A 10,690-nucleotide genomic window follows, 5' to 3' on the forward strand; every position below is an offset into this window, starting at 1 on the left:
GCAAGGAAGGGAATATCCATAACTCATCCCAAGTCAAGGTTTCATTTATGTTTTGAACCATTTTTCCACCACTTTATAGCATTACTTGTCTATATTACATACATAGTGCTTTTATTCCTTTATTAGTTTATTAATTGCAATTTTGTCTTGTTCTTTCATTTCTTAATTGTTTGCTTCCTTATTGAAAACACCCCTTACTTTCCACAACCAAAATTGTATGCACTCCTTGGCATTAGTTCCTAGGGAAGACGACCCGAAGTTTAACTACTCTTGGTTTATATAAGAAATTATAAACTTTGATTGGGAGGATTATTTGTTGGTTTGGACTATGCTATCAACGAAGGAATTATTTTGCTAAAATTATGAACCATTGTAATTCTGCCTATCATGAAGTCTGGGACAGGTACAAGGAAATACTGAGAAAGTTCATTCCGGACATGTTCTCTGACTGGGTGCAACTCTAGATTTTCTATGATGGAATTATCCCTACTTCAAGGAACTCGTTGGATAACTCAGTCGGGGATCTCTATACATGAAAACGACCACTGATGAAGCCTTGGAGTTGATAGAGATGGTGGCCAATAATCAAAGGAGTTATGGAGTTGGATGCACTAGATACTCTTCTAGCACAAAACAAAATCATATCCCAACAAATTAATGCAATTACTTAACAACTAGAAACATACACGTCTCAATAGTATATATACAAGACACTTCCTATGACATAGGTAGAGAAGTCTCTCCAGGTGAAGGGTGTAGGTTTGACCAATCATCTGTGGAGAAAGTAAATTACATGGGGAACTCCTCTAGGCCACCTAAGAATGATCCATTCTCTAAGACTTACAATCCTGGATAGAAAAATCACTCCAATTTTGGATGGGATAATCAACGGCAGAGGCAAAACAAATTAATTAACAACCCTCGCTAAAACAATTTTAATAACCGATACCAACCATCACAGCCACAAGCATAACAAATTCTTCAAAAGCCTTCCTTTATGGAAACTGCCTTAGAAAAACTCTCCCAGTACACCTTCTCTTTTGTCCAAACCACTTAAAATTTCATGCATGAAACCAAAGCCTCCATCTGAAACTTGAAAGTTCAAATGGGTCCATTGGCAAAGTAATATTTGAAAAACCTACAAATACTCTTTCCAGTGACACCATTCCCAACCCAAGAGAAGAATGCAAGGCTATCAACTTAAGAAGTGAAAAGATAGTAGGTAAAAAAGCTATTGACACTGATAAGCAAGTTGAAGAAGACTGGTATGCAAAATTGTTACTCAGGTTATAAAATTTGTTGTTCGTTCTCTCCCTGGCAATGGCGCCAACAAACTGGTGCACAATACCATGGTCCAAACATAACTTCACAACTTCGCACAACTAACCGGCAAGTGCACTGGGTCGTCCAAGTAATAAACCTTACGTGAGTAAGGGTCGATCCCACGGAGATTGTCGGCTTGAAGCAAGCTATGGTTACCTTGTAAATCTCAGTCAGGCGGATATCAAATGGTTATGGAATTTTCGAATAATAATAATAAATAAACAGAAAATAAAGATAGAAATACTTATGTAATTCATTGGTGGGAATTTCAGATAAGCATATAGAGGTGCGTTCGTTCCTCTGAAACCTCTACTTTCCTACTGTCTTCATCCAATCAATCCTACTCCTTTCCATGGCTGGCTTTATGTAAGGGCATCACCGTTGTCAATGGCTACTTTTCATCCTCTCTGTGAAAATGGTCCGATGCGCTATCACTGCATGGCTAATCATCTGGAGGCATCACTGTTGTCAATGGCTGCATCCCATCATCTCTGTGAAAATGGTCCAATGCGCTGTCACTGTATGGCTAATCATCTAGAGGTTCTCGATCATACTGGAATAGGATTTACTATCCTTTTGCGTCTGTCACTACGCCCAGCACTCACGAGTTTGAAGCTCGTCACATTCATTCAATCCCTGAGTCCTACTCGGAATACCACAGATAAGGTTTAGACTTTCCAGACTCTCATGAATGCCGCCATTAATCTAGCTTATACCACGAAGATTCTGATTAAGAGATCCAAGAGATACTCATCCAATCTAAGGTGGAACGGAAGTGGTTGTCAGGCACGCGTTCGTGGGGGAATGATGATGATTGTCACGTTCATCACATTCATATTGAAGTGCGAATGAATATCTTAGAAGCGGAATAAGTTGAATTGAATAGAAAAACAGTAGTACTTTGCATTAATTCATGAGGAACAGCAGAGCTCCACACCTTAATCTATGGAGTGCAGAAACTCTACCGTTGAAAATACATAAGTGATGAAGGTTCAGGCAAGGCTGAATGGACAGCCCCCAAACATGATCAATATGATCCTAAGATGAACTAAAAATCATAAGATGATCCGAAGATGTCTAATACAATAGTAAAAAGTCCTATTTATACTAAACTAGTTACTAGGGTTTACAGAAGTAAGTAATTGATGCATAAATCCACTTCTGGGGCCCACATGGTGTGTGCTTGGGCTGAGCTTGAAGTTTACACATGCAGAGGCTTCTTCTGGAGTTGAACGCCAGTTTGTAACATGTTTTTGGCGTTCAACTCTGGCTTGTGACGTGTTTCTGGCGTTTAACTCCAGACTGCAGCGTAGAACTGGCGTTCAACGCCCTTTTGCGTTATCTAAACTCGCCCAAAGTATAGACTATTATATATTGTTGGAAAGCCCTGGATGTCTACCTTCCAACGCAATTGGAAGCGCGCCATTTTGAGTTCTGTAGCTCCAGAAAATTCACTTTGAGTGCAGGGAGGTCAGAATCCAACAGCATCAGCAGTCCTTTTTCAACCTCTGAATCTGATTTTTGCTCAAGTCCCTCAATTTCAGCCAGAAAATACCTGAAATCACAGAAAAACACAAAAACTCATAGTAAAGTCCAGAAATGTGAATTTAACATAAAAACTAATAAAAACATCCCTAAAAGTAACTAGATCCTACTAAAAATATACTAAAAACAATGCCAAAAAGCGTATAAATTATCCGCTCATCACAACACCAAACTTAAATTGTTGCTTGTCCCCAAGCAACTGAAAATCAAATAGGATAAAAAGAAGAGAATATACTATAAATTCCAAACTATCAATGAAACATAGTTCCAATCAGATGAGCGGGACTTGTAGCTTTTTGCCTCTTGAATAGTTTTGGCATCTCACTTCATCCATTGAAGTTCAGAATGATTGGCATCTATAGGAACTCAGAGTTCAGATAGTGTTATTGATTCTCCTAGTTCAGTATGTTGATTCTTGAACACAACTACTTTATGAGTCTTGGCCGTGGCCCTAAGCACTTTGTTTTCCAGTATTACCACCGGATACATAAATGCCACAGACACATAATTGGGTGAACCTTTTCAGATTGTGACTCAGCTTTGCTAAAGTCCCCAATTAGAGGTGTCCAGGGTTCTTAAGCACACTCTTCTCTTGCTTTGGACCTTGACTTTAACCGATCAGTCTCAAGTTTTCACTTGACACCTTCACTCCACAAGCACATGGTTAGGGACAGCTTGGTTTAGCCGCTTAGGCCGGGATTTTATTCCTTTAGGCCCTCCTATCCGCTGATGCTCAAAGCCTTGGGATCCTTTTTATTTACTCTTGCTTTTTGGTTTTAAGGGGTTATTGGCTTTTTGCTCTTGCCTTTTGGTTTTAAGAGCTTTTGGCTTTTTCTGCTTGCTTTTTCTTTTTTTTTTCTTTCTTTTCTCTCTTTTTTTTTCTGCAAGCTTTTGTATTCACTGCTTTTTCTTGCTTCAAGAATCAATTTTATGATTTTTCAGATTATCAAATAACATGTCTCTTTGTCATCATTCTTTCAAGAGCCAACATATTTAACATTCTTAAACAACAACTTCAAAAGACATATGCACTGTTCAAGCATTCATTCAGAAAACAAAAAGTATTGTCACCACATCAAAATAATTAAACTAAGTTCAAGGATAAATTCAAAACTCATGTACTTCTTGTTCTTTTGAATTAAAAATATTTTTCATTTAAGAGAGGTGATGGATTCATAGGACATTCATAACTTTAAGACAAAGTTACTAAATACTAATGATCATGTAATAAGACACTAACATAGATAAGCACTTAACATAAAGAGAACGAAAAACAGAAAATTTAAGAACAAGGAATGAGTCCACCTTAGTGATGGTGGCGTTTCCTTCTTGAGGAACCAATGATGTTCTTGAGCTCTTCTATGTCTCTTCCTTGTCTTTGTTGCTCCTCCCTCATTGCTCTTTGATCTTCTCTAATTTCATGAAGGATGATGGAGTGCTCTTGATGTTCCACCCTTAGTTGTGCCATGTTGGAACTTAGTTCTCCTAGGGAGGTGTTGATTTGCTCCCAAAAATTCTGTGGAGGAAAGTGCATCCCTTGAGGTATCTCAGGGATTTCTTGATGATGAGCTTCCTCACGTGTTTCTTGAGATCCATGAGTGGGCTCTCTTGTTTTCTCCATCCTTTTCTTAGTGATGGGCTTCTCTTCCTTAATGGGAATGTCTCCTTCTATGAAAGCTCCAGTTGAGTAACATAGATGGCAAATAAGGTGAGGAAAAGCTAGCCTTGCCAAGGGAGAGGACTTTTCGGCTATTTTGTAGAGTTCAAGGGAGATGACTTCATGAACTTCTACTTCCTCTCCAATCATGATGCTATGGATCATGATGGCCCGATCCACAGTAACTTCAAATTGGTTCCTAGTGGGGATGATGGAGCGTTAGATGAACTCCAACCATCCTCTAGCCACAGGCTTAAGGTCCAGTCTTCTAAGTTGAACCGGTTTGCCTTTTGAGTCAATCTTCCATTGAGCTCCTTCTACACATATTTCCATGAGGACTTGGTCCAACCTTTGATCAAAGTTGACCCTTCTAGTGTAGGGGCGTGCATCTCCTTGCATCATAGGCAAGTTAAACGCCAACCTCACATTTTCTGGACTAAAATCTAAGTATTTCCCCCGAACCATGGTGAGATAATTCTTTGGGTTCGGGTTCTTACTTTGATCATGGTTCCTAGTGATCCATGCATTGGCATAGAACTTTTGAACCATTAGGATGCCGACTTGTTGGATGGGGTTTGTTAGAACTTCCCAACCTCTTCTTTGGATTTCATGTCGGATTTCCGGATACTCATTTCTCTTGAGCTTGAAAGGGACTTTGGGGATCACCTTCTTCTTGGCCACAACATCATAGAAGTGGTCTTGATGAGCTTTGGAGATGAATCTTTCCATCTCCCATGACTCGGAGGTGGAAGCTTTTGTCTTCCCTTTCCCTTTTCTAGAGGATTCTCTGGTCTTGGGTGCCATCAATGGTAATGGAAAAACAAAAAGCTTATGCTTTTATCACACCAAACTTAGAATATTGCTCGCCCTCGAGCAAGAGAAGAAAGAATAGATGAAGAAGAAGAAGAAAATATGGAGGAGAGGAGGGAGAGGTGTATTCGGCCAAGAAGGAGAAGAGAGGGTTGTGTTATGTGAAAATGAAGAAGAGTGAAGGGCTTTATATAGGGAAGGGAGGGGGGGTTAAGGTTCGGCCATATAGGGTGGGTTTGGGTGGGAAATTGGTTTTGAATTTTGAAGGTAGGTGGAGTTTATGAGGTAGGTTTATGGGGAAGAGTGGATGGATGTGAGTGGTGAAGTGGTGATAGGGAAGAGAGATTGAGGTGATTGGTGAAGAGTTTTGAAGAAGAGTGTTTATTGGGAAGAGAGGATGAACATTGAGAAGAGGGAAGAGAATGAGTGGTGGTAGGTGGGGATCCTATGGGGTCCACAGATGCTGAGTTGATCCTGTGGGGTCTACAGATCCTGAGGTGTCAAGGAATTGCATCCCTGCACCAATTAGGCATGTAAAATGCCTTTGCATGCAATTCTGGCGTTTAAATGCCGAATTGATGCTTGTTCTGGGCGTTCAGCGCCCAGATGCAGCATATTTCTGGCGTTAAACGCCAGCCAGATGCTTGTTTCTGGCGTTCAGCGCCAGCTCTTCCTCAGTGTGCATTTCTGGCGTCTGAACGCCAGGATGCTGCTTGTTTTGGGCGTTCAACGCCAGATCCATGCTCTGTTCTGGCGTTGAACGCCAGTAAGTCCTTCCTCCAGGGTGTGATTTTTCTTCTGCTGTTTTTGATTTTTCTTCAATTTTTTCAGTTGTTTTCGTGACTCCACATGATCATGAACCTATGAAGACATATAACTAATAAAAAATATAATTAAAAAAATAAGAATTGGGTTTCCTCCCAACAAGCGCTTCTTTAATGTCAATAGCTTGACAGTGGGCTCTCATGGAGCCTCACAGATGTTCAGAGCATTGTTGAGACTCCCCAACACCAAACTTAGAGTTTGGATATGGGAGTTCAACACCAAACTTAGAGTTTGACTGTGGGGGCTTTGGTTGACTCTGTTTTGAGAGAAGCTTACTGTGCCTCTTTTCCATGTTTACAGAAGGATGTCCTTGAGTTTTAAACTCAAGGGAGTCCTCATTCAATTGAAGGACTAGTTCACCTCTGTTAACATCAATCACAGCTCTTGCTGTGGCTAGGAAGGGTCTTCCAAGGATGATGAATTCATCCTCATCATTCCCAGTATCTAGGATTATGAAATCAGCAGGGATGTAAAGGCCTTCAACCTTTACTACTATGTCCTCTACTTATCCATAAGCCTGTTTTCTGGAATTGTCTGCCATCTCTAATGAGATTTTAGCAGCTTGTACCCCAAAGATTCCCAGTTTCTCCATTACAGAGAGTGGCATGAGGTTTATTCCTGACCCAAGATCACATAAAGCCTTCTCAAAGGTCATGGTGCTTATGGTACAAGGTATTAGGAACTTTCCAGGATCCTATTTTTTCTGAGGCAATCTCAGTTGATCCAATGCATTTAGTTCATTGGTGAACATGGGAGGTTCATCTCCCCAAGTTTCATTACCAAATAAATTGGCATTCAGCTTCATGATTGCACCAAGGAACTTGGCAACTTGCTCTTCAGTAACATCTTCATTCTCTTCAGAAGAAGAATACTCTTCAGAGCTCATGAATGGCATAAGGAGGTTCAATAGAATCTCTATGGTCTCTAGATGAGTTTCAGATTCCTTTGGTTCCTCAAAGGAGAACTCCTTATGGATCTCTGGACGTCCCAGGAGGTCTTCCTCCTTGGGATTCATGTCCTCCCATTCCTCCTTGGATTCGGCCATGATGGTCAATTCAATGGCCTTGTACTCTCCTTTTGGATTTTCTTCTGTATTGCTTGGGAGAGTACTAGGAGGGATTTCAGTGATCCTTTTACTCAGCTGGCCCACTTGTGCCTCCAAATTTCTAATTGAGGACCTTGTTTCATTCATGAAACTTACAGTGGCATTGGACAGATTAGAGACTAAGTTTGCTAAATTAGAGGTATTTTGTTCAGAGTTCTCTGTCTGTTGCTGAGAAGATGATGAAAAAGGTTTACTACTGTTAAACCTGTTTCTTCCACCATTATTAAAGCCTTGTTGAGGATTTTGTTGATCCTTCCATGAGAGATTTGGGTGATTTCTCCATGAGGGGTTATAGGTGTTCCCATATGGTTCACCCATGTAATTTACCTCCGCTATTGTAGGGTTCTCAGGATCATAAGCTTCTTCTTCAGAAGATGCCTCTTGAGTATTGTTGGATGCAGCTTGCATTCCATTCAGACTTTGAGAAATCATATTGACTTGCTGAGTCAATATTTTATTCTGAGCCAATATGGCATTTAGAGTATCAATTTCAAGAACTCCCTTCTTCATAGGCGTCCTATTACTCACAGGATTCCTCTCAGAAGTGTACATGAACTGGTTATTAGCAACCATGTCAATGAGTTCTTGAGCTTCTGCAGGCGTTTTCTTTAGGTGAATGGATCCACCTGCAGAAGTATCCAATGACATCTTAGCTAATTCAGACAGACCATCATAGAATATATCCAGGATGGTCCATTCTGAAAGCATGTCAGAAGGACACTTTTTGGTCAGTTCCTTGTATCTCTCCCAAGCTTCATAGAGGGATTCACCTTCCTTCTGTCTGAAGGTTTGAACATCCACTCTAAGCTTACTCAGCTTTTGAGGAGGGAAGAACTTGGCTAAGAAAGCCGTGACCAACTTATCCCAAGAGTTCAGGCTATCTTTGGGTTGAGAGTCCAACCACACTCTAGCTTTGTCTCTTACAACAAATGGGAAAAGCATGAGCCTGTAGACTTCAGGATCTATTTCATTAGTCTTAACAGTATCACATATCTGCAAAAATTCAGTTAAGAACTGAAAAGGATCTTCAGATGGAAGTCCATGAAACTTGCAGTTCTGTTGCATCAGAGAAACTAATTGAGGTTTCAGCTCAAAGTTGTTTGCTCCAATGGCAGGATGGAGATGCTTCTTCCATGTAAATTGGAATTAGGTGCAGTAAAGTCACCAAGCATCCTCCTTGTATTATTATTATTTTCGGCTGCCATCTCCTCTTCCTGTTCGAAAATTTCTGTAAGGTTATCTCTGGATTGTTGTATTTTAGCTTCTCTGAGTTTCTTCTTCAGAGTCCTTTCAGGTTCAGGATCTGCTTCAACAAGAATGTTCTTGTCCTTACTCCTGCTCATATGAAAAAGAGGGAACAGAAAAATAATAATAATAGGGATCCTTTTTACCCAGGTATAGAGGTTCCCTTCTTGTTAGTAGAAGAAGAAAAGGGGATAAGAGTGAAGAAGAATGGATAATCCAAACACAAGGGTGAAGATAAGAGCAATGATTTGAGATGAAGAGAAGTGTTAGTAAATGAATAAATAAATAGAAGGAGATGAGAGAGAAGGATTTTCAAAAATTAAAAGAAGAAATAAATTAAAATTAAAATTTGAAACAATTAGTTAATTAAAAAGAATTTTTGAAAAAGAGGGAGGGATTTTCGAAAATTAGAGAGGGATAGTTAGTTAGGTGGTTTTGAAAGAGATAAGAAACAAACAAAAAGTTAGTTAGTTAGTTAAAAAAGATTTGAAAATCAATTTTGAAAAGATAAGAAGATAAGAAGTTAGAAAAGATATTTTAAAATCAAATTTTTTGAAAAAGATAAGATTTTTTTAAAAAAGGATATGATAGGAAGATATGATTTGAATCAGTTTTGAAAAAGATTTGATTTTTAAAATCATAATTAATGACTTGACTCACAAGAAATCACAAGATATGATTCTAGAACTTAAAGTTTGAATCTTTCTTAACAAGTAAGTAACAAACTTGAAATTTTTGAATTAAAACATTAATTGTTGATGATATTTTCGAAAATATGATATAAAATTAAGAAAAAGATTTTTGAAAAATATTTTTAGAATTTTCGAAAATGAAAAAAAATGAAAAAGATTTGATTTTTGAAAAAGATTTTGAAAAGATAAGATTTTTAAATTGAAAATTTGATTTGACTCATAAAAAACAACTAAATTTTAAAAATTTTTGAAAAAGTCAACTCAAATTTTCGAATTTTATGAGAGAAAAAAAGGGAAAGATATTTTTTTGAATTTTTTTTTGAATTTTTAATGATGAAAGAGAAAAACATGAAAAAGACTCAATGCATGAAAATTTTGGATCAAAACATGTGATGAATGCAAGAACACTATGAATGTCAAGATGAACACCAAGAACACTTTGAATGTCAAGATGAACACCAAGAGCATATTTTTGAAAAAATTTTTGATGCAAAGAAAACATGCAAGACACCAAACTTAGAAATTTTTAATGTTTAGACAATATGAATGCAAGAATGCATATGAAAAACACCATACAACATAAAGCAATAAAATATGAAGATCAATCAAGAAGGTTTATCAAGAACAACTTGAAGATCATGATGAATGCAATGCATGAATGCAATTTTTGAAAAATGCAAGATGAGTATGCAATTGACACCAAACTTAAAAATTGACTCAAGACTCAAACAAGAAACACAAAATATTTTTGATTTTTATGATTTTCTAATTTTTTTGGATTTTCTTTTAATTTTTTTCGAAAAACATATAGGAAAAAAAATAGAAATTCAAAATTTTTAATAAGAATTCCAGGAATCTTTCAATGTTGGCCTAAAGCTCCAATCAAAGGGTTGGACATGGCTTAATAGCCAGTCAGCTTTAGGATATAAATCAGGCATGCAACAGCTGATATTCAAATTAACTTGCCTTTATGCTGATGGTTGGCAGCCCCTATCCAAAAGAATTAGACCTGGCTTTACAGCCAGCCAGACTTCAACATGCTTCATGAAACACTAGAATTTATTCTTAAAAATTTTAGAATAATTTTCGAAAACAGATGAGAAATTTTTTTGAAAACAAAATAAGAAGAAAATTACCTAATCTGAGCAACATGATGAACCGTCAGTTATCCAAACTCGAACAATCCCCGGCAACGGCGCCAAAAACTTGGTATGCGAAATTGTTACTCAGGTTGTAAAATTTGTTGTTCGTTCTCTCCCTGGCAATGGCGCCAACAAACTGGTGCACAATACCATGGTCCAAACATAACTTCACAACTTCGCACAACTAACCAGCAAGTGCACTGGGTCGTCCAAGTAATAAACCTTACGTGAGTAAGGGTCGATCCCACGGAGATTGTCGGCTTGAAGCAAGCTATGGTTACCTTGTAAATCTCAGTCAGGCAGATATCAAATGGTTATGGAGTTTTCGAATAATAATAATAAATAA

General features: G+C 38.1%; 1 non-coding gene across 1 annotated transcript; it reads left to right on the forward strand.

The window, feature by feature from the left end:
- Positions 1-7,967: 7,967 nt before the first annotated feature.
- LOC112760063 (small nucleolar RNA R71) lies at positions 7,968-8,075 on the forward strand. The gene has a single exon (XR_003180520.1). It is a non-coding gene; the product is annotated as a small nucleolar RNA R71 (small nucleolar RNA).
- Positions 8,076-10,690: the final 2,615 nt, after the last annotated feature.

Source organism: Arachis hypogaea, chromosome 16 (genome assembly GCF_003086295.3).
Source record: "Arachis hypogaea cultivar Tifrunner chromosome 16, arahy.Tifrunner.gnm2.J5K5, whole genome shotgun sequence".
Classification (NCBI taxonomy): domain Eukaryota; kingdom Viridiplantae; phylum Streptophyta; class Magnoliopsida; order Fabales; family Fabaceae; genus Arachis; species Arachis hypogaea.